Source organism: Eriocheir sinensis, unplaced genomic scaffold (genome assembly GCF_024679095.1).
Source record: "Eriocheir sinensis breed Jianghai 21 unplaced genomic scaffold, ASM2467909v1 Scaffold596, whole genome shotgun sequence".
NCBI classification, from domain to species: domain Eukaryota; kingdom Metazoa; phylum Arthropoda; class Malacostraca; order Decapoda; family Varunidae; genus Eriocheir; species Eriocheir sinensis.
The window spans coordinates 253370-281301 of NW_026111938.1; the positions used below are offsets into that span (position 1 = coordinate 253370).

Below are 27932 nucleotides of genomic sequence, written 5' to 3' on the forward strand. Positions count from 1 at the left end.
AATCCTGAACTTCCCACATAACTTCTGCACTCCGTCACATCTCCTTAATCCGAACCAGCCCCTTCACTAATAACAGCAAAAACAAAGGAGCAAGAAAAACAAGAAATCAAACTAACTTCGGGTCCGTCCGTAACTTCCCATTTTTTCCGGCTTAAAACTTTATATTCGTCGCTCATCATCCGCAGCAAACTTTACGTGGCCTTCGAGGCGGCGAGAAAAGGATGCCACGGAGCGCCTAATGAGTAAAGTGTGGCCCTGACTGCGATAAATGTGGCGGAAACCTTCGCTAAGTGGAGGCGCGGGAGGCGAGTCGAGGCTGCAGACGGACGGGATGTATGTATGTATGTATGTATGTAAGTATGCATGTATGTGGTGTCTGAGGTGGGGGAAGTAGGGGGTAGGGGGGGACGTATGTGTTTGTGGGTGTGAATGGGATGTATGTATGTATGTATGTATGTGGTCTGAGGAGGAGAGGGGAAGCGAGGGGGAGTGTGCGAGGTCTGTATTTGTAAGTATGTATGAATGTATGCAGCATGAGGGGGGGGGGGGGGCGTGTGTCAATTAATGTGTCTTTGTTTGTGTTCGGATGTAAGTATGTAGTGTATGTGAGAGAGAGAGAGAGAGAGAGAGAGAGAGAGAGAGAGAGAGAGAGAGAGAGAGAGAGAGAGAGAGAGAGAGAGAGAGAGAGAGAGAGAGAGAGAGAGAGAGAGAGAGAGAGAGAGAGAGAGAGAGAGAGAGAGAGAGAGAGAGAGAGAGAGAGAATGGGAGAGAGGACAAAACCACTTAACACATGGAAATTATTCTATCTCCTATTAATTTCTATCTCGCCTTATCTGCCTGGGATGGTCTTGGGAGGATCCGGGAAGGGGGTGGAGGGCCTGGGAAGGGGTGGAGAGGGGTGAGGTTGTGGGGTTAACTGTTCCCCTTCACCCTGGCCATGCTCTCGTCCCTCCCTGGCCACCCTGTTCCGCCCACGCCGTTTAAGAGATGGCTGGAGAGATACGCCTAAGGCCTCGTTCCTGTTCTCCGTAATAGCTTCCCCCTCCACTGAACCTCAACAGGAAGAGAAGGCACGTCCTCTCTCCTCGCGTTATGTGGATGCCAAAGTAAAATGTTCCAGCAGAGTTCAAAGTTTATACCGTCCTCGTGTGTTACAAGGGAAATGTTTTAATAAAGACCAGAGCTTACTGTGTCAGAGAAGGGAGAGAAAAGGAATTAAAGAACGGCAGACAATTTTCCTCTTTTATATAGACCTACAATGCTCCTTTTATATAAACCAACAATGCTCCTTTTATATAGACCTACAACGCTCCATTTCATAGACCTACAGTTCCTCTCCACGGCTTTCACGGGACTAGCTTTGTTATGGACCCGTAACACTCACACTATGATGAAAGCAAGAACGACTACAGATAACGGTAGGTCGTGTTTTAGTTTTGGTATAGTTGGTAAGAACATATGGTAGCTATAGCTAACGGTAGGTCGTAGGCGCATAAAAAAAATCTTCATCGTGTCACAGCCTGAAAATAAAAGATACAGTATAGACTAGAGTGTAACGGTAGTATACCTTGTCCCATTAAAATAAATCCAACTTCTAAATCTTCGCCTTATGGGTCACGTCTTCTTTTCATCGATAGTAATTCCCTCGTCCACAAACTCCAGAAAAAATGCCAGATTCACTCGTAAACTTTGTCTGGCCGAAGTGGTAGCGTACTGGGCCCACATTCACCGCGTGACGGACGACGCGGGTTCGAATCCCCACGCTACCACTCGAATTTTTCAGTCACCGCCGAGTGGCTTAAAACTACCCACATGCTGTCTTGAAGACCACCCATCAACCCGGACTCTAGAGGAAGCCGTCCAAGCGAATCATGAACGAGTTCCGGGGGGCAGCATGAGCCAATGCAAGATGGCGCCACTATAAACACTCTCCTGCGCCAGAACGGGCTGGGCCGACCATCAGGCCCCACCTGGAAGAAACCTTGGGCCGACCATCAGGCCCCACCGGGAAGATGCCTACCGGCGCAATAGGCAACAACGTAAAAAAAAAAAAAAAAAAAAAAAAAAAATTAATATGGTCCAGAGAAAGTCGGTCAACTACAAACCAAAAAAAAAAAGGTAATATTTTAGTAAAGAACATTCAGAGAGTATTGAAAGAGAATCAAGAATAAGAAAAGGAACTGGACAGGCCGTGTAATACGCAAAAATGCCAACAGATGGACAGGGAAAGTGACAGCGTTGGAACCCGGACGTAGAAATTAGGGCAGACCAAAGACCACGAGAGATTACATTAAGAACATTTGCTTGAGCAAGATGAAGTACACTAACATCAGATAGAGGTAGAGAACGTTTGGGAAAGTCGAACAGTTAACTAATAATGCCTGAAGAAGATGATGGTGATGATGATGACGTCAGTGTGCATGTGGAAAGGCTGATGTGAGGTGGTGCTCCAGGGCGCTCCTCACCACATAGCCAAGATACGGGCATATTATAGATCTTGGATAGGGTGTCATAAAGATAACCTCGCGTGTCCTCCGCCTCGACACGACTCCGCCCTCCTTTCTGCCGAGTCCCACCCATACGTTGTTGTTTTTGTTTTTCATTTTATGAGGGACTAAAGGAGAAAGACGATGTGGACGAGTTTGGAGGGAGAAGGGGAGGGGAAGAGAGCGGGAGTGGACGCAAAAGTGGATGGAGGATGAAGAAGAAGAAGAAGAAGACGAAGACGAAGAAGAAGAAGAAGAAGAAGAAGAAGAAGAAGAAGAAGAAGAAGTAAAAGAAGAAAAAGAAGAAGAAGAAGAAGAAGAAGAAGAAGAAGAAGAAGAAGAAGAAATAAAGAAATTGAAAAGAAAACGAAAAGTGAAGAGGAGGAGGAAGAGGAGAAGGAGGAGGGGGAGCAGAAGGAGGAGGAGGAATGATAAGTAGTGGGAGGCAGGCGGACGTTGATTGCCGGTGTCGAATGGCAGGTGAGGGAGGTACCGAGTTTCCTGCTATAATTACAATCACTGCCATGTTTACATTGACGCCCAGGGCTTCCTCTGCCACTGATCAACGAGACCTTAACCTGACACGTACATAACAAATCGACAGCAAAAAAAGCAGCTTAGTAAATATAAGTAAACTCGGCGCGATCCTCACGCAGCTGGTGCCGAATACGTTAGTCAAGTCGATGATTGTACTACCCCGCTTAGATTTTATATTTTTACCATGTCAAATTGTAGCGTTTAATTATCATGAATACACGGACTTGTAAGGGTGCGGAGCCTGTATACATCACGATCAGACTCTGCGGATGACAGGTGCTGTGCAAAGATTGGCATAATTGGATTAATATACGTGTTGAAGCTCACTGAGGGTCCCGCCGGCATGAGGGGTTGCCAGACTCGCTTTGAACACAAGACCTGCGCCGAGGAAGGGAATATGCCTTATCTTAAACCTCGCTTGCTTGTCTCAAAAATACTATATCGGCCACGCTTCTTCACCTTTAAGAGAAAGCTAATTAACAAGAAAATATAGATGCCAGGTTTTTGTGTGTTTTAACTAACGCTCTGGACCCGGGGATTAAATACTTATCAGCCAAACTCGTACGTTTCAAGACAAAAGCTCCTGGGCAGGTACGTATCTCTAATCTCGCTTGAAGACTGATTATAGGCGGCTGACTAGAGGGCGCTACAGTAAAACACAAGTATTGCGTTGCCCATTCCTCTGAAAACCACTACCGCGACGCTTCCGCTGGCACATAACCATACACAATTCTAAACGGCAATCTCCTGCAAGTGGTAAACTATCATTTGGGACGCCCGGCATCGAAGAGGGGCATCAACAACTTAGTGAAAACGCGCCCATTTATGTCTGAGGACGGCGCAGGGCTAAACTGACACCTATATAGACTTGGGACGTAATGCTGAAGGGGGGGTTGGGGGGTATAGGAAGCTGTTTTCGTATGTGTGTTGCTTGTTGACCCTCTGTCCCCTCCCCCACCCTCACCTCTCAACTAGTTTTTAAAAGGAGCCAACCAATATTCCAAAGAACATTCTGTGTAATGCAGTGAAAATACGGTGACAGTCAGAGTGCAGTGCTGGTATGGTCGAAGAAGATGCATACCGATTGTTGAGTATGTCGCCCATCTACCCCGTCCACCCGTCCTGCCGACACGCCGAGGTCTCCAGGGTACGCCCGTCCGCCCACCCTGATACTGGCATAGATGCGTTCATGTGGCAGTGCAATGTTGGAGCCTCGTCACTCAGGTGGAATACGATGCACGCCCCCCCGGCCCCCCCTCCAAGGCTGTGCAGAAGCTCCCTCAACCACCATCTCCTAGCCGAGCAGAATCCACCCTCCCCTATTATTAATGTCCAGGACTTGGCAATCATTACTAAGCCTGTAACCTGAATAACCTTTCGACACCACTGCACCTGCCCCCGCCATCACCTGTTACATGACCCACGTTGGACCAGGGGCTAGCACCGCCACAACAACTGTCTCGCGCCACCACACTGCACTGAGCCTCATCTCCCCCCCCCCGTGCCACCAAATCATCATCAATCCCACCATCCCACATATATTTTAGCTCAGATTTAGTATTTTCATATATATTAACACTCAAACAGACAGAGACACGGGCATAGATAATCCTACCCCTGCCCAATGCCCCTGTCCACGGTCTAAATACTTGCCCCTGCTAAATACTTGCCCCTATAAAATACTTACCCCTACTAAAGCACAAGCCAGACACACTCACCGCAGCTGGTATCGGGCGTGACGCGGAAGAAGCCCTCGCCGCAGTCCCCTTTGTGTGGGCAGCCGATGAGGGCGGCGCGCAGGGCGATGGACTTCCTCCAGCGCTGGGGGTGCAGGCGGACATAGCGGGCCTTGAACGGGGAGTTGAGGTTGTGGCGCCGCTCCGTGTGCTTGTCCAGGTTGCCTCCAAACACCTGCAACAGTGCACAGGTGACGCCTCTGCCTTGGATATACACAGAATATTGCTGGATTCGTCATGGAAACATTTGTGGTCACGGCGAACAGCATCTGGGCCGTCAATGGAGGTTAGGGGACGAGAGGGTTAGGTGCGGCTTTCATGCCCGAGGATAAAAAGCTGCGGGTTAAAATTACACTTGTTGCCTTGACGTATTTGAAATTAGTAAGATTTTTATGTGAATTTGGTAAAGCAGCGAGTAGTGATGCTTGAATGTACTCTGAGGGCTGACTTTCTCCAGGGCGTTAGGTGAAAATTTTGGATAGGATGGTGAACCGAATAGGACTCGTATTTTTTATTTTATATATTTATCTATTTATTTACTTTATTGATTTTCATTTATGCTTGGCCCATAGCACCGGTAGGATTTCATGCTGGGCCCTGTTGGTCGGCCCCAGCCCGTTGGTGGCACAGGCAAGTGTTTTGGTGGCGTCATTTATGCTTGGCTCATGCTGCCCCGCGGAGCTCCACTTGATCCTCTATAGAGAGTTTCGCTAGAGTCCAGGTTGATAGATGGTCTTCAGGTAAGTATATGGGTAGACTTTGGTCACTTGGTTATGACTAGAAACTGTCAGCTTGTAGCGGCGGGCGGGACTTGAACCCGGGTCTTCCACGACATCGCGCCCGCACGTAACCCACCCAGCCACCGCCTGCTCTTGAAAATATGTAACACACACACACACACACACACACACACACACACACACACACACACACACACACACACTTTACAGAGGCGGTACAGGTGAAGGTTGGGGGGTCCTTCGTTGAGTCCCGCCGTCGGCTAACGATTTATCAGCCATCGTCAATTATGATCACTCACATTCTGTTTGTAGCCCTACCTACCACGCCTTCTGTCAAAGGAAACACCGGGATGCATCAGCCAAGTAGTAAAAAAAAAAAAAAATACCACGCACGCTGGCTGGGACCAAGACTGGGGCCTACCACCACTGCCTCGGGACAACACACCGGTGTAGGAGGTTCAGATCACTCCCCTGATTGAAATCACTCAGGAGTAGTCTGGACCTAAGCTGAAATCACTCTAGAGTAGTCTGGACATATGATGAAATCACTCTAGAGTGATCTGGACCTAGGTTGAAATCACTCTGGAGTGATTTCAACCTGGGAAGCGATCTGAGCTTCCTGTACTCCCTCCAGGTTCTGATTACTCCCTTATAGGCTCATAACACTTTCGTCTTTTTTCCCTATAAACAAAAATAATAAAAATATCCTAAGTTGACTGCCTTTATTATATAAGAACATAAGAACGTAGGAGTCTGCAGGAGGCCGGTATGCCCGTACAAGGCAGCTCCTTTGATCCTAAGCTCCCCACCTAATATCGCTGTCCATGAATTTATCTAATCTATTTTTGAATGTAACAATTGTATTGGCACTCACCACATGACTGCTAAGCCTATTCCACTCATCCACCACTCTCTCAGTAAACCAATTTTTGCCTATGTCCCTGTTGAATCAGAATGATTCCAGTTTAAACCCATTACTTCGTGTCCTACCCGGTTCTCTTACCAACAAAACCTCATGAATATCCCCCTTATTAAAGCCCTTCATCCATTTATAAACCTCAATCATGTCTCCACGCACCCTTCGCCTTTCTAGAAAATGCAAGTTTAACTGTTTGAGTCTTTCCTCGTATGTCAAGTTCCTCAACCCCTGAATCATCTTAGTCATCCTCCTCTGCACCGATTCTAACATTTTGATATCCAGTATATAGTAAGGTGACCAGAACTGAGCCGCATAGTCAAGATGAGGTCTAACTAATGCTAAATATAGTTTGAGGAAGACTTCGGCGTTTCTGTTGCTTACGCTCTTTGAAATAAATCCCAGTACCCTATTTGCTCGATTTCTAGCTTGAATGCATTGTGCCCTTGGACGCAGATCAGAGCTCACTAAGACCCCTAAATCCGTCTCACACCCAGACCTGCTTATGAGAGTGTCATTTAAGCAATAGTTATGTGAGGGGTTGCTCCTATCTACACTCAGAATACTGCACTTCCCTACATTGAACTCCATCTGCCATTTATCCGCCCAGTCATACAATCTGTTTAGTTCATCCTGGAGAATGCTAGCGTCCTGATCCGACTCTATTATTTACCGATCTTGGTATCATCTGCAAACTTACTGACATCACTACTAATTCCTGTATCTAAGTCATTGATATGAATAATAAACAAAAGTGGACCTAATACCGAACCTTGTGGGACCCCACTCGTAACACATCCCCAGTCAGATCTTTTACCATTGATCTGCGCTCTTTGCTTCCTATTGCTAAGCCACGCCTTGACCCAGTTCAAAACTTTACCCTCTACTCCGTGAGCCTGTAATTTAAGCAACAGTCGTTGGTGAGGAACTTTGTCAAACGATTTACTAAAATCAAGATACATTGCATCATAATTTTCATCTCTGTCTACCGCCTCAAATATTTTATTTTAGAAGGACAAGAGATTGGTGAGGCATGACCTACCCTTCGTGAACCCAAGCTGCGAGTCGTGAATTAAGCTGTGATTCTCTAGATGCTCCCGAATGTTCCTGTCTATTATGTACTTCAGCATCTTGCCTATAACCGATGTTAAGCTAATTGGGCGATAGTTAGAAGCAACCGACCTGTCCCCCTTTTTTTTTAAATCGGCGTCACATTAGCTACTTTCCATAGGCTCGGCACATAACCAGTATTTACCAGAGCTCCTCTTCCCCGCCTAGCGTGTTGCGAAGTAAGAGACTTGATCACTAATTATTATTGGCACAGTTTTTTTCTGCATTTTTTGTGTTTTCTCTCTGAACTTGAAGAGAGATATTTTTATCATCCTCAATACTTATCACAGTGGTCGGTATTACAAGACACTTTCGCTTCTCACATCAGATATTTCTAAAGGTCAAAAAGGGCAGCAATCGGGCTCTAGTGAGTGTTCTCTCATTCACGGTACAGAAGAAGGCCCAAACTACCACCAAGCTCATAAAACTATCCCTGGAAATGCCAAAAACACCTACGGAAGCCTTGTCATATATGTGAACCTGGGTGCCGAAATCTTTAGTAATACGACCCAGTGTCTCACTTGGCTTGGTATCTTGTTTTAATTTTCCACTATTTACAGTACGTAGATAAGAGCATAACATTTCTCTAAGAATACTGCGCCTAATTACTCATTATTTGTCTACGTCATCTTGTGCACTCTGGAACGGTTTGCCCTTTGCCGTATCTCCTTTTTATAACAAACTTTCAAGTGTGGAATGTGAAAACACTTCGAGAACTAATTATAACAACTCCTTAACATTATTTTTGGCGGGGGGTGTTAGGAGAGGCAAGCTGCGAACGTTTTTTTTTTTCTTTTCTAGTCAGCCTTTGGTCTGCCTCCTTGTATACTTTTTTTTTTTTTTTTTTTGCTGGAGACAGTTATGATCAATTACAAAACTTAGCTTCTGCACAAATAAAAAGTGGCTGGATTCTTCTCTGTCTTCACACCCTTTACCTATGTTCATACTGGGTCACTATTTTGGGTTAAGGACCAGATGGCGTCACGTGCTGCACTGGGGTTCGAACTACCTCGCCTGGCCCATAGCTTAAAGCTCTAACCCACTGGACCGCCGCGCCACACCACCATGCTATGCAGCTGGGTTGAACTAACTAACTCAGGGGGAGCATACACATCTAGAAGAATTCCATAACAGCTTTATTGGTAAGAAATGTCAGTGACGTCACGTAAAGCGCACAATAAATCTGAGTCTCGTTCGGGAGCAAGAACTCTAACAATACAAAATAAATAACAGTACAGCCATACACGTATACAACGCGCAATAAATCCGTCCCGTGCAGCGCGTTGCTTTGCCCATAAGAATGCTTGCAGCTTACATGTATACGACGCGCCACAAATAGGGTACGCTCAGCAGGAGTCCTTGTCACTCACCGGCGAGCGTGGCTCCGCTGAGGCAGGAGCAACTTAAATAGACGGGTGAAGACACGAAGCGCGCCCTGGCCCGGCATGTTCACCTAATCCCAACCGTACCCACTGGGTCCTCTGCAGAAAAAGGGAGCCTCAGCTGACGTCCTTGGACATGTTAAGATCTAGAGGGACGTCAGATAAGGAAGAAAAATCAAGTATACTTAAGGCAAATGATTCGAGTTGCAATACCTCAAATTATGAACCGAATGAGGCAAGATGCACCGAGTTTTTACTGATATCTCTTTTTTTCTGGCTTTCTCTTAATGGAAAAAATATGAATTCCCGAACCGCACTCAGCACCTCAGTAGAGAGTTTAAGTTGCTATCGAAATGATTCCCTCTCGGGGCCCACGCTGCGAGGAGGATTAAAAACGTGCCTTGGCCCTATACGATGCACCCAGCAAGATTCGTGATTACATTTGTGTATGGCTGGCTGTGTATTTAAATATTTTTCTCTGTATATTACTATGTATATATGAGACTCTATATCATTCTATTTACCTGTTTCTGTTTATTATTATCTATCATTTTTTATACGTTTCAACTTATCTATTTCTGTTTACTTTTCAAACAATCACTTATATACAGCTATCTATGAAGAGTCATCCATCTCGCTAAACGTCTAAATTCATGTTCTTAACTTTGGGGCAACATGCGTGGTTACATACAAAAAAACTCTTGATTAAACTAATAGCTACTACTCACGGTTTTTGGGGGCCAACTACACTTTCTTCGCCTATAAGCATGTTGCGAACCTCTTTTCAGCACTTGGTATGTCTTCCTATACTGTAAAATAGCGAAACAATACAAAAATGGCCCTCGTAACCTTTACTACATAGGAAGAAGTAAATGTTAAGGGTTTTCGCAACTGTCAAGGCTCATAAAATTGTCAAACAAAGAGCAAGAAGTCGAACCGGGAATGTACAAATACTATAAGAAACAAAGTCTATAACCCCGACACATTTAAGGTACAAATAATTAGAGGTAGAGGAAAAGGTAGAAACAAAATCAATGCAATAAACTTGGTCTCCCTAATTAAGAGAGTCGAGCAAAAATATATGTTTCTCCACAGGCATGCGATGGTTTATCTAACACCAACTCCCCACTGGTCAACAAGGGAGAGAGGCCCTAAAGAAAAAAAAAAAAAAAAGGTAATTTCGATACTTTTCCTCTTGACACAAACAATGAGGTCAAGGAAAGGACTTCAACACGTGCCCACTACCATTTGCATACCTTGATCTTACGTAACAAACAGCTTCGAAGTGATGCCATTCTGGTGAGTGACGAAAGAACAAAAGGGAAGATTAGACGACCCGTGAAAAAAGTGGTACGATATTATTGAACAAACGACCCTGCACCCACACACACACACACACACAATCAAGGCCAGTCATTTGAAGATTTAGCTGACGTTTCCGTGTGTGTGTGTGTGTGTGTGTGTGTGTGCTGTCACCACGACGTGTGTAGTGAGCACGTGTAAAACCTTCAAGGACGTTCTCGTATCACATGGACTCATCTCTCCCGAATGTGACATAAGGGACACGCCTTTCACGGGTCGTAGGCATAAGTCGATAAAACTAATCACACTCATTTATAATTTGTGTGCTTGTTGTATTTTAAGATGTTTATTACCCTACCACTCTGCCCCTACATTTCTCTTGTTCATATTCTCTGGTCCTTTTTCTCCTCTTTCATCAATTTCATCTTCATTATCACTCTCCCGGCGTTACAGGTGTCTGGGGGCTGATGAACAGGTATCTTACAGTGTCCTCACTCCTCCCTCTCTACCTGCTTCGCCTCCTATAATAATAATGAGGCTAAGAGTGGACTTGGACATCTTTATTATCTTGGAAGTGTCTGGTCAGCGGGGTTAACTGTGCGCCATTCCTCCGAGGAGTGCGTGGCCTAACACATTGCTGCTATTTCGCTATGGCACGCTGAAAATGTTTTCTTCTCTCTTTTATTTGCCTCTTCCACATTCCAATGAGTGTCGAAAGAGGCTACGACGCATCCTGGTAATTAACACAGACACATGATAAATTCCGTGTGTGATATCATCTCGTGGAAGTCATCTTACTCATCGCCCTTCTCTTTAACGCTACGAAACATGGGCAGGGAGGAGGCTGATTTATGAACGTGCTAATCAGGATGGAAGCTGTTTTGACCCACCTAAAAACCGCGCGGTGGACGATTGGATATTGGAGAGAGACAGAAACGTATGCTGGTTAACCACACTACACCACGGAACGAAGGACGCCGACACATCTTATATAATCAGAAGGGAATTGTACAGACCCATCCCCCCACTGAGCGAAGGTTAGGATACAGCAGGAGAAGCGAGAAGGGATTTTTTTCTTGACTAAGCGTCACGACACAACCATTAGCTTAGCAAATCGCAACATCTCTATAAAAACAAAACTCTGACAGGAACACGAGCCGCCATTAATCACACAAGGTCGATAGCATTCCCTTCTTCTTAATGTAGACACGATACGTAACTTGAATTCGTCTTAGGAGGCATAAGGACGATGGTGTTGGTGTTGCTAGTAGTGGTGGTGGCTATGGTGGTGGTGGTGGTAGGCCTGGATAATGGTGGTTGTTTTGATTGTTATGGTGATGGGGATGGCGGCTGTTGTGAATAATGTTGTTTTTGTTGTTGTTTGTTTACAGCAAGGGAGGCAGTTCAAGGGGTAAAGACAAACAATATATAAATAAAAAGGACTCTATATGCACCCCGAAAAAAAAAAAAAAAAACGAGACCAGGAGAGTCAAGTGATGGTGGTTGTAAAGTGTAATTGTGGTGATGGTGTGAGGCGAGGAGGTGTTAAGTGTCTTGTGTGTAGTGTAGTAAACGTAAGGAAAAAAAAGGAGGTGCCGGTAATGAGGGTTTAGTTATTAGTGGTCGTGATGGTCGTGGTGGTGGTAATCGTGGTGGTAGTTATGGTGGCCCTGGTGGTGTTTATTACAGTGATCGTGAACAATAATAGTGGTGATGAAGGTAGCGGTGGTGGCCCTGGTGGTGGCCCTGGTGGTGTTTATTACAGTGATCGTGAACAATAATAGTGGTAATGAAGGTAGCGGTGGTGGTGGTGGTGGTGGTGGTGGTGTTTATTACAGTGATCGTGAACAATAATAGTGGTAATGAAGGTAGCGGTGGTGGTGGTGGTGGCCCTGGTGGTGTTTATTACAGTGATCGTGAACAATAATAGTGGTAATGAAGGTAGTGGTGGTGGTGGTGGTGGTGGTGGCCCTGGTGGTGTTTATTACAGTGATCGTGAACAATAATAGTGGTAATGAAGGTAGTGGTGGTGGTGGTGGTGGTGGTGGCCCTGGTGGTGTTTATTACAGTGATCGTGAACAATAATAGTGGTGATGAAGGTAGTGGTGGTGGTGGTGGTGGTGGTGGCCCTGGTGGTGTTTATTACAGTGATCGTGAACAATAATAGTGGTGATGAAGGTAGTGGTGGTGGTGGTGGTGGTGGCCCTGGTGGTGTTTATTACAGTGATCGTGAACAATAATAGTGGTAATGAAGGTAGTGGTGGTGGTGGTGGTGGCCCTGGTGGTGTTTATTACAGTGATTGTGAACAATAATAGTGGTAATGAAGGTAGTGGTGGTGGTGGTGGTGGCCCTGGTGGTGTTTATTACAGTGATTGTGAACAATAATAGTGGTAATGAAGGTAGTGGTGGTGGTGGTGGTGGTGGTGGTGGCCCTGGTGGTGTTTATTACAGTGATTGTGAACAATAATATTGGTAATGAAGGTAGTGGTGGTGGTGGTGGTGGCCCTGGTGGTGTTTATTACAGTGATTGTGAACAATAATAGTGGTAATGAAGGTAGTGGTGGTGGTGGTGGCCCTGGTGGTGTTTATTACAGTGATTGTGAACAATAATAGTGGTAATGAAGGTAGTGGTGGTGGTGGTGGTGGTGGTGGTGTTTATTACAGTGATTGTGAACAATAATATTGGTAATGAAGGTAGCGGTGGTGGTGGTGGTGGTGGTGGCCCTGGTGGTGTTTATTACAGTGATTGTGAACAATAATAGTGGTAATGAAGGTAGTGGTGGTGGTGGTGGCCCTGGTGGTGTTTATTACAGTGATTGTGAACAATAATAGTACAAAATAGTACCAATAATAGTACCAATAATAGTACCAAGACCCCTTAATGACACAGTTAATTGAGAGACATTGAATTTAACGACGGTAATAAAAACAGTGCCGACGGTGATGATGGCGTTGGTGGTGAGAGCGGGCATGATGGTGATAAGAACAATAAAATAGGAGAGTCTGGTCAACTTCATCACCGGCGCCATGTTGTTGCCAAAAGAGCCGGGCGAATTTCAAACTGATTTTTTTTTTCTTACGTCGTGGCCTATTGCGCCGGTAGGCTTCTTCCCGGTGCATCCTGATGGTCGGCCCAAGGCTTCATCCCGGTGGGGTCTGATGGTCGGCCCAGCCCGTTCTGGCGCAGGCGAGTGTTTATAGTGGCACCATCTTGCATTGGCTCATTCTGCCCTCCCGGAGCTCATCTTTAATCCTAGAATCTAGAGTCCGGGTTGATAGTTGGTCTTCTGGACAGCATGTGGGTAGTTTTAAGCCACTCGGCGGCGGCTGAAAATTCCCAGCATGGTGGCACCGGGCGAACTCGCGTCCTCCTGAACGCGGTGCCGTCACGCTATCCATTCAGCCACCGCCTCCCCAAACAGTACAGTAGTGTGTTTTTTTTTTTGTGCTCAAGGTATCGTCAGGGTCCCGAAGAAGTACCCAGAACACCAAAAACACTCTACTATGGCAGCTTCCGTTAGTATTTCGCACGGCTCTATTGGTAAAAACATGGCGCTTGTGAGATGAAATTGGCTAAACTCTCCTGTTATTTGGCTCTGGTGATGAGGTGTGAGAAGTGAGTGAGAAGTGAGAATCTTTAGCTCTGGTGATGAGGTGTGAGTGAGAAGTGAGAATCTTTGGCTCTGGTGATGAAGTGTGTGAAGTGAGTGAAAAGTGAGAATCTTTGGCTCTGGTGATGAGGTGTGAGAAGTGAGAATCTTTGGCTCTGGTGATGAGGTGTGAAAAGTGAGTGAGAAGTGAGAATCTTTGGCTCTGGAAATGAGGTGTGAGTGAGAAGTGAGAATCTTTGGCTCTGGTGATGAGGTGTGAGTGAGAAGTGAGAAGTGAGAATCTTTGGCTCTGGAGATGAAGTGTGAGTGAGAAGTGAGAATCTTTGGCTCTGGTAATGAAGTGTGAGAAGTAAGTGAGAAGTGAGAATCTTTGGGTCTGGTGATGAAGTGTGAGAAGTGAGTGAGAAGTGAGAATCTTGTGCTCTGGTGATGAGGTGTGAGAAGTGACTGAGAAGTGAGAATCTTTGGCTCTGGTGATGAGGTGTGAGAAGTGAGTGAGAAGTGAGAATCTTTGGCTCTAGTGATGAGGTGCGAGTGAGAAGTGATAATCTTTGGCTCTGGTGATGAGGTGTGGGTGAGAAGTGAGAATCTTTGGCTCTGATGATGAGGTGTGAGTGAGAAGTGAGAATCTTTGGCTCTGGTGATGAGGTGTGAGAGTGAGTGAGAAGTGAGAATCTTTGGCTCTGGTGATGAAGTGTGAGTGAGAAGTGAGAATCTTTGACTCTGGTGATAAAGTGTGAGAAGTGAGTGAGAAGTGAGAATCTTTGGCTCTGGTGATGAAGTGTGAGTGAGAAGTGAGATTCTTTGGCTCTGGTGATGAAGTGTGAGTGAGAAGTGAGAATCTTTGGCTCTGGTGATGAAGTGTGAGAAGTGAGTGAGGAGTGAGAATCTTTGGCTCTGGTGATGAAGTGTGAGTGATAAGTGAGTGAGAAGTGAGAATCTTTGGCTCTCTTGATGAGGTGTGAGAAGTGAGTGAGAAGTGAGAATCTTTGGCTCTGGTGATGAGGTGTGAGTGAGAAGTGAGTGAGAAGTGAGAATCTTTGGCTCTGGTGATGAGGTGTGAGAAGTGAATGAGAAGTGATAATCTTTGGCTCTGGTGATGAGGTGTGAGAAGTGAATGAGAAGTGATAATCTTTGGCTCTGGTGATGAAGTGTGAGTGAGAAGTGAGAATCTTTGGCTCTGGTGATGAGGTGTGAGAAGTGAATGAGAAGTGAGAATCTTTGGCTCTGGTGATGAAGTGTGAAAAAGAGAGTGAGAAATAAGAATCTTTAGCTCTAGTGATGAAGTGTGTGAAGTGAGTGAAAAGTGAGAATCTTTAGCTCTGGTGATGAGGTGTGAGAAGTGAGTGAGAAGTGAGAATCTTTGGCTCTGGTGATGAGGTGTGAGTGAGAAGTGAGAATCTTTGGCTCTGGTGATGAGGTGTGAGTGAGAAGTGAGAATCTTTGGCTCTGTTGATGAGGTGTGAGTGAGAAGTGAGAATCTTTGGCTCTGGTGATGAGGTGTGAGTGAGAAGTGAGAATCTTTGGCTCTGGTGATGAGGTGTGAGAAGTGAATGAGAAGTGAGAATCTTTGGCTGTGGTGATGAGGTGTGAGTGAGAAGTGAGAATCTTTGGCTCTGGTGATGAGGTGAGTGAGTAGTGAGTCTCTTTGGCTCTGGTGATGAGTTGTTTGTGTGAAGTGAGAATCTTTGGCTCTTGTGAGGTGGTGTAAGATGTGATTGAGAAGTGAGAATTTTTGTCTCTGGTGATGAAGTGTGAGAAGTGAGTGAGAAGTGAGAATATTTGGCTCTGGTGATGAAGTGTGAGTGAGAAGTGAGAATCTTTGGCTCTGGTGATGAAGTGTGAGAAGTGAGTGAGAAGTGAGAATCTTTGGCTCTGGTGATGAAGTGTGAGTGAGAAGTGAGAATCTTTGGCTCTGGTGATGAGATGTGAGTAAGAAGTGAGAATCTTTGGCTCTGGTGATGAAGTGTGAGTGAGAAGTGAGAATCTTTGGCTCTGGTGATGAGGTGTGAGTGAGAAGTGAGAATCTTTGGCTCTGGTGATGAGGTGTGAGTGAGAAGGGAGAATCTTTGGCTCTGGTGATAAAGGTGTGAGTGAGAAGTGAGAATCTTTGGCTCTGGTGATGAGGTGTGAGTGAGAAGTGAGAATCTTTGGCTCTAGTGATGAAGTGTGAGTGAGAAGTGAGAATCTTTGGCTCTGGTGATGAGGTGTGAGTGAGAAGTGAGAATCTTTGGCTCTGGTGATGAGGTGTGAGTGAGAAGTGATAATCTTTGGCTCTGGTGATGAGGTGTGAGTGAGAAGTGAGAATCTTTGGCTCTGGTGATGAGGTGTGAGAGTGAGTGAGAAGTGAGAATCTTTGGCTCTGGTGATGAGGTGTGAGAAGTGAGTGAGAAGTGAGAATCTTTGGCTCTGGTGACGAGGTGTGAGAAATAAGACGTGATAATCTTTGGCTCTGGTGATGAAGTGTGAGAAGTGAAGAGAAACAAGTCTGCGTCTGTCTGTAGTGATGGCTTCATAGACTTGAGTTGCCGAAATATCCTACCCCCGTTACGCCCTAGGAGGTGCATGGCCGACCGCTTAGTCATTCCTGTTCCCTGTCAGCCAAGGCGAATTTGTGTGTCACGCCGAGCACGTGTTTCCCTTGTAAGACGATCCCGGTGAGCACTGAGCCAGAATGGATGGACTCAGCTTAGTCATCTGACAAGCAGGGAACGTCCATTACGCCTCGTAAATATCTGACGGTTTCGCGCGATTATCGTGTGTGTATACTTGTTGGGCAAGCGTAACACACACACTCACACACAAAAAATACTCCCCTGGTGCTGACTAGGCTCTGCTCTGCCAGGCGCCAGTGCGGTAGGCTGAAGTGTAATAATGCTCGCTTAGGCCGAAGGATTTTTCAATTAATGTTCCCCTTGAGGAAGGAGAATGGAGTGCGTGGAGTGCGCAGTTGTAAAATTATTTGATGGCCCGGCAGTACTCAGAGATCCATAAATATGTAGCTACAAGCCTAAAACAGGAGGGCATAGTGATCACGAGCCCAGCACGTGATGAGACTGTGCGTGAATCATACACACACATACACACACACACACACACACACACACACACACACACACACACACACACACACACACACACTTTGAGACACACACCTGAGACTTGGTTGCGGATGGACGTGCCGAACAAGCTCTCTGATACTGGTATAGGAAACGACACTCTACAACTACCATGGATCTTGACGCTGTCAGTATATGAATATTAACGTCACTCTAAACCTCTTTATGTTGGTTTACGTGTACTAAGCTGGGCCGTGTGTGGACTTGTGCTGAATAAAAAGCTCGACAGCGGCAAGAGTGGCCTGCCAATGGGAAGATGTTCAAATTTGTGCAGAAGTGTCCAATCTTTAAATTACGCGTCAGGCGCACTCCCAGCGATGCCGAACACTGCCCTGGATTGACACTGGTGGAGTTGCGGAGGAGGATGAAAGAACACTGCGCATCCGTTTTCACTGCCTGAGAATCGAGCTGGATCTCTCGGTCAGAAAGCGGTGAGTGATAGCCATTGATACGTCACCTGTATTTATATGAAGTTTCTTACTGAGCTCCACAACTTCCTTTGCAACAACTACTACGTCTTCTACTTACTACTACTACTACTTTCATTGTTCGTTACTATATAAACCAATAAAAGACCTCTTGGGATGCCATCTGCATGAGGGAAGGTTCTCTTCTTGAACTCCTCCTCCCAGGGCTGTTCTGCACCCACAGTCAGTATCATTTATGCTTTCCTCCTTTTAAAATGTGTACAGTGTGACAAAGAACAAACAAGACATGGAAAAGTAATTCTATTTTCTCTCGAATATAACTCTTTCAAGATGCCAAGGTAACAAACGCGGTGAGCAGAGTGATTCAGCAGTGAAAATAAGGTGATGATTGTTCTCAGGATTCATGCTTGGGTCTCTCTCATCGTGCTTTTTAATTTTATTTTTCCATCAACGTAAAAACCGGCTGCCATATTATTCTTCACATCACACAGTTATCGTACCTGCGCCGCTCCCTCCTCATCGAAAGAAGTATCCTGGTTCTCATCTTCGTCCTCATCGTTGTTCACCCCGGCCTCCTGGTACCGCTGATACTGCTCACCAGGTCGTTCGCGTTGCTCCCGCCTCCGTGAACTCCATCCTCTCGTCCATGCCCTCGCCCGTGTACCAGTGGAGGAAGGTCTTATGTTTAACATGCATGTGAACTGTTCCGTTGAAATGCGCTGTAGGATATAAAGGATTATGTCGACTGAAATATTAAAATGAGGATGAAAAAGATGAGATGAGAATTAAACGAGGTCAAATCATCTTGAGGGAATGAAAAGAAAGGAAAAATCCAGCAATAGGCCTTGGCATATAAAAAAAAAAAGAGTACAGGTTCTTTAAAACACAGAAATTTGAATAGCATAAAATGGGAGATACAATTTGCACAATTTTTTTTTTACAGTAAAGGAAGCAACAAGGCAAAAAAATAAATCAAAACAAAAAGCCCGGGCCAGCACTGCGCCTTTAAAAGACAGCAAAGAATATGGCCAAAAAAAGAGGTCAATTTCGGTGGAACTGTAGCCTCACCTTGAAGAGCTCCCGAACAGCCGTAGAGTTCCCAATGAAAGTCCCTGGGACATCTGAGTACGCGGGGAATGTCACACGGCGGTCTTCATGTTGTTGGGGATCCACTCGATGCAAGGCGGACGGTTCTGTTCTGCATCTTCAGCATGCTCGTCCACCCCTCCTCTATGGATGGCGTACACGGAACACGGCGGCGATGGTGAGGGGAAAAGTATGTTGTTAGTTATACGGCCATCATGTTACGATGTCGAACATCTTGCGTGGCCAGCTCTGGCACGGTGAGATTCAGGGAACTGCTGGTTGCTGACAGATAGATTAATATTAATATATTATTATTATTAACCTTATTGTTGTTGTTGTTGACTACATTAACCCGGTAGCAAAGGATGCAAACACTGTGTAGCTTTTTACTGGGGTACCAAAGAACGGGCTAAATTTTGCCATAAATAAACCCAAAAACAGACGATGGCAACTGGATCACAAATGGGTGTTGATATATATTATTATCAAATGGTTTGGTGGAATGATGATTTTTCTCCTTTTTCTTAGGGAGGGGCTTTAAGAAACATGATCCTGCAGCTACCAGGTTAAGTAACTTCTCTATCATCGATTGACCTTTAAAGACCTTACCAGACACGTACCTGCGGGCTGTGATGCTGGCAAAGCCAGGCATAGTTGAAATGGCTTCGGGGAGGGTACTATGTTCACTGCCAGCTTCCTCAGGTCGGCATTCAGCTGGCCGGGGAAACCCAGACAGGTAGGGTGATGCCGGAGACCGTGAGGGACAATCAGGTGGCTGAGGTCGCCGAAGGTCGGGTGGCAAGTTTCAAGGTCCTGAAGCAGATGTCGTAGAGAGCCTGTTGCCGATGCAGTAAGTCTGTCCGTTCTCGACCATTGGTGCACGGAGAGTGTTGTAAGGTACGGTTCCACCACTGTGTTCGATACCTGCAGGATTTATGAGGAGGGCAGGAGGAGGGAGGAGGAGGAAGAGCAGACACAGGTGATGTCTTCTTTATATAGCAAGAACCTTCCTTCCTTAAACGATACTTCTTCTTTATTCTGCTTTACCTCATAACCTTCCCTTTTTACTCCTTATCCTGCTCTTTCTTCCACTACCTTTCCTCGCCTTTCCTTCCTTTCCTTTCCTTCATTACATTACCCTGCTTTCGCCTCTTTCCCTTTTCCCTTCTGCTTCTCATTTACCTTCTTCTCTTGCTTTTCCTTCCTTGGCTTCCTGTTTGCCTCTTACCATCCCCTGTTTTCCTTGTAATTTCATTTTTTTTCCCTGTTTTCCTTCCTTCCCTATCCCTTTATTTTCTATTTTCTTACTTTTCTCTCCCTCATAACCTTCCTTTCTTGTCTTCTTTCACCTTCCTGCAAATACAAAAACCTTTCTTTGTCCATCACCTTGCGTTTCCTTTACACCCTAAACGTTCTAATACAAACACTGTTCAATAGGCTCACTCTTTTGGGCTGCTGTTAGTATGACGGAAAAGGTGTTCATGACTTGTCTGGTAATTCCTCACGAATCTGGAAGGAGAAGTGCCCATGCCCGGGAGCTGGTGCTGCCCCCCCAGTGTGAGTGCTTTCTTTCCATGAAACCCTGAAGGCAGGTCTGTCTCCTCCGCCTCCTCTGCACCCACATACACATCAATCACGGCAACACCAGCTTGAGGCCTCTGTGTATGCCCTTCGCCCAGTTGTCTCTCGCCCCACTCTGGCCTGTAAGGAGTATGTAAGAGACACTGTATTATACGAGTTCTATTTTCCTTTTGAACACACCCACTTCACCTGCCACGTCATTAGCCTTCACACAGACATTTACACATGTTTCTATCGCCCCCATCCCCTACCCCCATAATGTCGCACATGAGATACAGTCGATAGATTTAAACTGGACAAAGCTGGGAAGGAAGAGGAAGAGGAGACCAAATAAAAGGTATAGGGATATTTCAAAGCTTAGAGGAGAATGAAAGAACAAGAGGTTAGAGTATACTTTAAAGATTATATGTGGTAACAAAAGTCAGTAAATTGTGTCCTATAAATAGGACTGATGTTTGAATGAACTGGTTTGACGAGGTGTGACAAGGAAAACAGCCACAACTTTAAGCTAAGCTTGGATAAAAAATCTATATGGGGGACAGAGAACACGAGACTAACTTTAATTCAGTATACAACACACACACACACACACACACACACACACACACACACACACACACACACATCAGGCCCTCCCTGACATCTCCCCACCCCACCCCCAACACACACACTCTGCGCACACACCACACGCAAACAAACAGCGTTCTCCTTCCACTCCCCTCACCCCTGCCCACACACACACCTGCCCACTTGACCATGCACCCCCTCCTTCTCACGCACCCAACGCACCGTAAGCAGAAGTTGTAGGCTTGAAGAACTGTCCGTAGGTGGAGGACCTGATGGAGTCCACATGCCGGGCTCCAGGTCCACCAACACGATTCGCGCACGTATTTGCTGCTTCCATCGCCATCATCGCCGCCGCCGCCACTCACCGTCATCGTCACGTCAAGACTGCATTATTATTATTATTATTATTATTATTATTACTTATTATTATTATTGTTATTTAGTATCAAGTGTATTAGAATAGTTACGTTATAATTATATACATATATTTAATACTAATTCATGGTAATCACTCATCATAATCATTCATATCCCAAATAAACAGGGGTGAGAGGAGAGAGAGAGAGAGAGAGAGAGAGAGAGAGAGAGAGAGAGAGAGAGAGAGAGAGAGAGAGGGAGAGAGAGAGAGGAATGAAAAAAACAAAATATGCGGTAAAATTACACACTGTTCTGGTGATGCATTGCTTTTGTTTGTTTAGTATATTTGTTTGTTATTACTGTTTGTGGGTTACGATTTCGAAAGGTAAATTTTAAAACAAAAGAAAAACGTGGAAAAGTGGAGTGCGATGTTATAAATTCCTGCAGTGTGTGGTCTGGGTGCGTGAGAGAGAGAGAGAGAGAGAGAGAGAGAGAGAGAGAGAGAGAGAGAGAGAGGAACTAGGCAGAAAACAGGCAGAATAATCAATACCTCCACTTAGATATATACACATTATTCAAAGAGAGAGAGAGAGAGAGAGAGAGAGAGAGAGAGAGAGAGAGAGAGAGAGGACCCAGTAGAAACAGGCAGAATAATCAATACCTTAGATATACATTCAAAGAGAGAGAGAGAGAGGTAGAGAGAGAGAGAGAGAGAGAGAGAGAGAGAGAGAGAGAGAGAGTACAAACACACGCCAGCCCGCTGCCACCTGGCACCCTGTGCCGCCTCTCCGTAGTATACATTGGATCCTCTCCAACTGGAAGTCTCAGTGAGATCCCTGATACGATCCGTCTGGCGCTATTCCATGCTCGTCGCTTATCACCTCCCAGAACTGCAGAGAGAGAGAGAGAGAGAGAGAGAGAGATGAGGAGAGGACAGAGGGGGAAGGCAAGAAATGAAAAGAGGGGTTGTTCCATCGCCCTTCTTGTCCTAGCTCCCTGGGCGCATCCCCCAAACTGCCAGCCAGCCAGCCAGCACGTCATGTAAACACACACACACAGACACACTTCTCTCTCTCTCTCTCTCTCTCTCTCTCTCTCTCTCTCTCTTCTCTTCTCAGTATAGTGCGCGCGTGCACATACAAGTCGATAAGTGTTCTCTGGCTAAGGAGTGTATGTGTGTAAAGTGTTGTTTTCCATGGTTTCCCACCCCTGTTGCATATGTGTGGGGTGTGTGTGTGTGTAAAGCCTTATCTGGGCCAACCTACACACACACACACACATTCCCTAAAACTATATTATGCGTAAAGTGACACCATTGTTCCTATTTATATATCCGTATTTATATATCTCGTTTTTTTTCTTCTTATTTCTTCTTTCGTTTAATTCAGTGATATGATATGATATGTATGGCGACAGTGGACCTAAAATGGCTTTTATTTATCTTTTTTTTTAACGTTTTAATTAGGCCCTTGTATGCTTCCTTCACTATTCCCGATATTCTTTAATTGATATTCTTGTCCTTTGATCCACAGAGGCAAAAACTTCCATGCTCCTTGTCAGAAACCGTAAAATATATGAACATAGTGATAACAATATTTTTTTCTTATAATTCTTACACACAATAATGCCCATCAATTACGCTTACTTCGCATCAACGTGTTTAGCATAAGTATTTGCTGTGACATTGCTGTGCCTAAACCATTAATATAGTTATCTTTTCAAATTTCAGAGGAGAGGAGGCCATATTCTTCGATATTTCGGCGCCCAATCACACACATTTGACAAGGCTTTCATAGGAGTTGCGGGCATTTCCAGGGGTAGTTTTATGAGACCCTGGTGGTAGTCTGACTCTGTACCATGAACCTAAGAAAAAAAAACATTGAAACCAGATAAATTTCTTTCTAGGCCTTAGAATATAATTGATGCGAGAGGTGGAAGCGTCTGAGGGATAAATCTCATCATTCCAGCCCCTTCCCATCCTTCCCATCATTCATCTATGGTTATGAACGATCGATGTATGTAAAGCCAGCCCCGTCCCCTACCCCTCCTTTCTTTTACGATTATGGAGTATGGTTAATTTGGTTATGAAGGATGTATGTTACGCTAGCCCCGTCCCCAACCCCTCCTTTCTTTTACGATTATGGAGTATGGTTAATTTGGTTATGAAGGATATATGTTACGCTAGCCCCGTCCCCTACCCCTCCTTTCTTTTACGATTATGGAGTATGGTTAATTTGGTTATGAAAGATGTATGTAATGCCACCCTCTTCACTTTCCTCTGCCCTGTCCTCCCCTTCCTCTCCCCTACTTCTGTGCACACATGGGCCCAGTCGCTGACCACACGCATGCCACACGCCGCCCCGAAGCACCGCCGCGCGCCCTGCCACGCCACCTGAGAAAGTTTGTTTTGGTAACCGTGGATGGCTATGCGGTGCCCTCCCCCTTCTTCCTCCTCTTCAGAAGTTACAGCTTCTGCTCTTCCCTTCTTTCTTTCATCCTGTTCTTATTTATGTTATCTCCTCTTTCCTCTCTCCTTAGTTCCCTTCCTTCATGCCGAGTCTTCATTTTGCCATGCGTTTCTTCTCTTCATCCACTTTCTTTAATTTCCTTGACTGGCTTTCCTAAATTCACGCTTTCTCCTCTTCAAATTACTACTGTTAATCGCTCTCTTTCTTCTGTTTTCTCATTTTCCTTTATTTCCCTCTCTCATCCTTTTGTTGTTGGAGTAATCACCGATTATTTTTTAAATCGCGTTGTCCACTTTCACATTATATTGTCTGCAAGTGTCCAATTTCGCTACATTGATCTATATGCGAAAGACACCGACTCACATGACTGTATATTGAACGTATGCAGAAAAATGCACGCAGTCTCGCTTAAATACATCATGCACATGTTTTGGCAGACCGTCTGTGTACATATAATCTTGATGAGCGCTTTAGGCGACGTAATCGAGAACCATTTTTTTATATATTTCACACACACTCGTCATTAACTTATTAACCCAAATCCTTGCGACGTATGGAAAATCTATTCTGTCGACTGTGCACGTTTCATTTACTTTTTCCAATCTATTTGACCCAGAAAACATCAGCAACGGCGAGATATTAACATTTTGCAATTGTAACCTTCGAGTATTTAATAATTTCTTCCATTGTAAAATCAAAGTGAAATTACTTAAATGTATAAGTCTGAATTGCGTACGTATCCTTGAGAGACTTCAACTATTGAAGCAATCTTAACTACTGTCAAATCTTGTATGTAATTATTTTGCTTTTTCTAATAAGGACTTAGAACGAGATAAACCACAAAGATGAGATCATTAAAAGCGAGGCTTACTCCAAACGCTTTCATGTTGTACCTTGATCCGATTCGATTCCTGCACTGGCTGACTCAAAGTGTGGACTGCTTCCGTATGTAGTGGACGCGAGGTGATGTGTGTAACCTATGGTGGCGTTTCATGGGAATGGCCCTACCACCCACTGCAGCCCGGCGCCACACACACACACACACACACCACCCCTACTCCCCACCTCCCTCCTTCCACTCCGTTCATTTAATAATGGATAAAACAAGAATAGATAATAACAACCCCACCAACACTCTTCCTCATTACTTTCATTACTACTTACTATGTGACACACACAATAACACACACACACACACACACACACACACACTACCTTCCAATTGATTAAGTTTGATAGTGAAGAAAAAAAGCCATCATCCACCCTCTATACCTATATCTAAGCACTAATACCACATGACACACACACACACACACACACACACACGTCACACACGAAACCAATTGATGTATAAGAATGCTTTATCAAATGAAATTGCTAAAGTCAAAAGTATAGACATAGGTTGAAGGATCTCATGGCAATATTATCAAAAATAAGGAATATGTGACCTGACTAAATTCCGGTAACAATACAAATGGTGTGAGAGCACACACACACACACACACACACACACACACTCAGACATGCAGTATATACCTCAATAATGTTCACTGACCTCATGATCTACACTCACCTATTGATACAGTGACCTGACCTCTTTTTGTTATTGATAAAACCAAAAAGATCCCAAAAAGAAAAGAAGTTTCAAGCTTAAGTTTACTGGCATTTTTATATCATTCCTTTAAAGCTGTGTAAAAATACGTTGATTGAAAAGTGATTGGAATGGAGAATAAAAAATATATATATATTCTAACTTATCTTTACTCAAAGGAACAAACAAGATAATTACAAGCAGGGGAAAAATGTGTGTGTGTGTGTGTGTGTGTGTTTGTTGAATCTAGGAATAACTGTGTCAAGTGTCAAGGTGAGAGGTGGAGAAGGAAGGGTGGGAGGGGAGGGGCCAGCAATCAAGGCCTCACCACCCACCTCCTCCACTCCTGCCTCACCTCCCTCCTCCACTCTGCCTCACCCTCAAATTGTACGTGCTCCAGATATATTACCCACTTGCTCCATATTGGGTAGATCAATCTGTACCTAACATTCCATTTAGCAATTATTTCAGAAGGAAACATGGAAAATGATTAGGTACAAAAAATAAAATAATCAAAATTAAAATTTCAAATATATTAAAAAAAATCTAAATATGTAAACAAACAATAATTATATTTAATTTTCATAGGTATCTATATCTTTTCCTGATCAAAACTAATTTAACTGATGCACAAAATGGCAACACTTATAATTATAAATTTTATTGAACTTAGGGACTGTTCATGGACAACACAGGTGAACTGAGTGTATCAATGAATCGAAGGCCAATTACATAAAAAAGTAATGAACCAAATAAGTAAAGAAAAAATCACTTCCTGACATTGAAATTATAGAAGGATATAATATGCTAACTAATTATGGTGTTCTGAGATGAATATTGGTAAGAATATTATTAAGGACACCTAATTACTACTGTATGAGAGGAAGTTGTCTGTCTTGCTAGATTATATCACATCCTTGTGAAAAAATATTATGCTCTAAAGTTCATTCAGTAATTCAATTCCTTACACCAACACTTGTTTGATGCATTATTAAATGCAACACTCTTTTTATAAAAAAAGTTTATAACAGGTTACATTTTTTTTTCAATATTTTCATGTGCATGGAAAAATTAATTCAAATATATATGATTATGCAGCATACGTTGTTGCTTAAAATAATCCTTGTTAGGAAATAAAACTGAAACACATACAGTATACTACACTTCACAAGTTAACATTCAAAGGTATGAACTTCTACTTTCAGAACTTCGTTTAGGCTACACTCGCATTAATTCTCTCATGGGTCTTTGGTACACATGACACGTCTGTGGGAGGGGGGAAAAGAAAATAAAATAAACCAGAAAAAACTTAATAAAATAATCATACATTATTTCTTGGAAAGCCAATTTTCCAAAGAACTACTTAAAGCTGACACCACACTCAATTGTAGGTATGTACTACTATATTTATATATTAATCAAACATTAATGAATTTTAATACCAGCAACATAAACTTAACTCAGTAATCATCCAATCACAATACTCCTCTCAACAATAAACATATCAATCCATATGGGTTGCTAAATAAAGAAATAGTAATAAATTAACAATGACTTATACAAAAACATATATACATCATAATCAAACAAGAAAAATGAGTTACACCAACATGTCCTACTTTAGTGACCATGAAATGCTAAGGAAAGCAAAGGACACGAGAAGAGAGGAGGACTATGAAAATAAAAGTAATGAGAATGAAGTACAGGAGATAGAAGAGAGGAGACTGAGGAAAAGGTGGATGGATTGTGTATTCATGAGACAAAAAAGATCAATAAACATATTGTAAATTTGGCCAGACTGGCAGTGAGGAGGCACATACAAATAGTGACTCATCTGTGTTGAAGATGTATACCACATGAAGCTGCTAATCAAAGGCCTTACTTATCTGCTAGAAAAGCCGTTCCAGCTACAGGCAAAATACCTAGGACCAGCAGAGACTTATCATCATGGGAGTGTGTGCTCTTGATAGGCTGTGCAGTGGCAATATTCCATACATTGACTGCATGGACACACTCTTCCCTACCAACATAGCAGCAGCAATGACCGTCCCAACTACACATTCCAAAGACAGAGCACAAGGGCAGACTTTAAGTGATTATCAACTGGGAGAATGTGGCTGCTGGGTCACTTACACTCCTTTAGATGGCTACCAGCCACAATTGGTCCCAACAGCAGAAGGCACAAACCATGCTGGCAAAACCAGTAACTCCATCCCACTGGCAGTGTTCATATTACAGCAGGTAACTGCAGGTGTGATGCTTCATTCTTCCCAACGTTTCATGACTTGTTCATAATCTTTGAGGAAACATGCAGGAAGCACACAAAGACAGCTTAGCAGTGACTCCACCACCTGGCAGTGTGGTTTCTATCATGCCTCATGCCTCCTCCCTGCCTCCAATGACTAACCCAGGCATTGCCAAACATGCGTAAAAGGTAACTTAATTCTATTAGTGACCCACCCACCTGGCAGGTGTGTTCATGAGCAGGCTTGCAGCGGAAACATCTATACAGTGACTGGTGGGGACACAGAGTCTGCAGGTGGACGTAGTGGCTGCACCAAGAGTAGCTGACGGGCGCCTGCACCAGGAACATGTCACAGCCTGGGATGACCTTTCATACCTGGCGAGGCCCCACAGCATGGCGCAGCCTCACGGACACAAGCACGGAGCACAACCCACCCACCTGCAGGTTAAGACATCAGTATGTAGTGTGTGAGAGATAAGGACGATGAAACAGATTAGTGATTCTAGACACATAAATATGATAAAACTAACAAAACAAAAAACTGATTTTTTTTGAAAACATACATGATATTAAATGAATTTAATAGTAATAATGACTCATACACAACTACAAATCTTTAACTCAAGACCAATTGGCTTACACTGCTACATCACATTATAGTTATAGAGG

At 44.2% G+C, this 27932-nt stretch overlaps 1 pseudogene; it reads right to left on the bottom strand.

The window, feature by feature from the left end:
- Nucleotides 1–829: 829 nt before the first annotated feature.
- On the bottom strand, nucleotides 830–20887 carry LOC126993282 (tubulin beta-2 chain-like; annotated as a pseudogene).
- Nucleotides 20888–27932: the final 7045 nt, after the last annotated feature.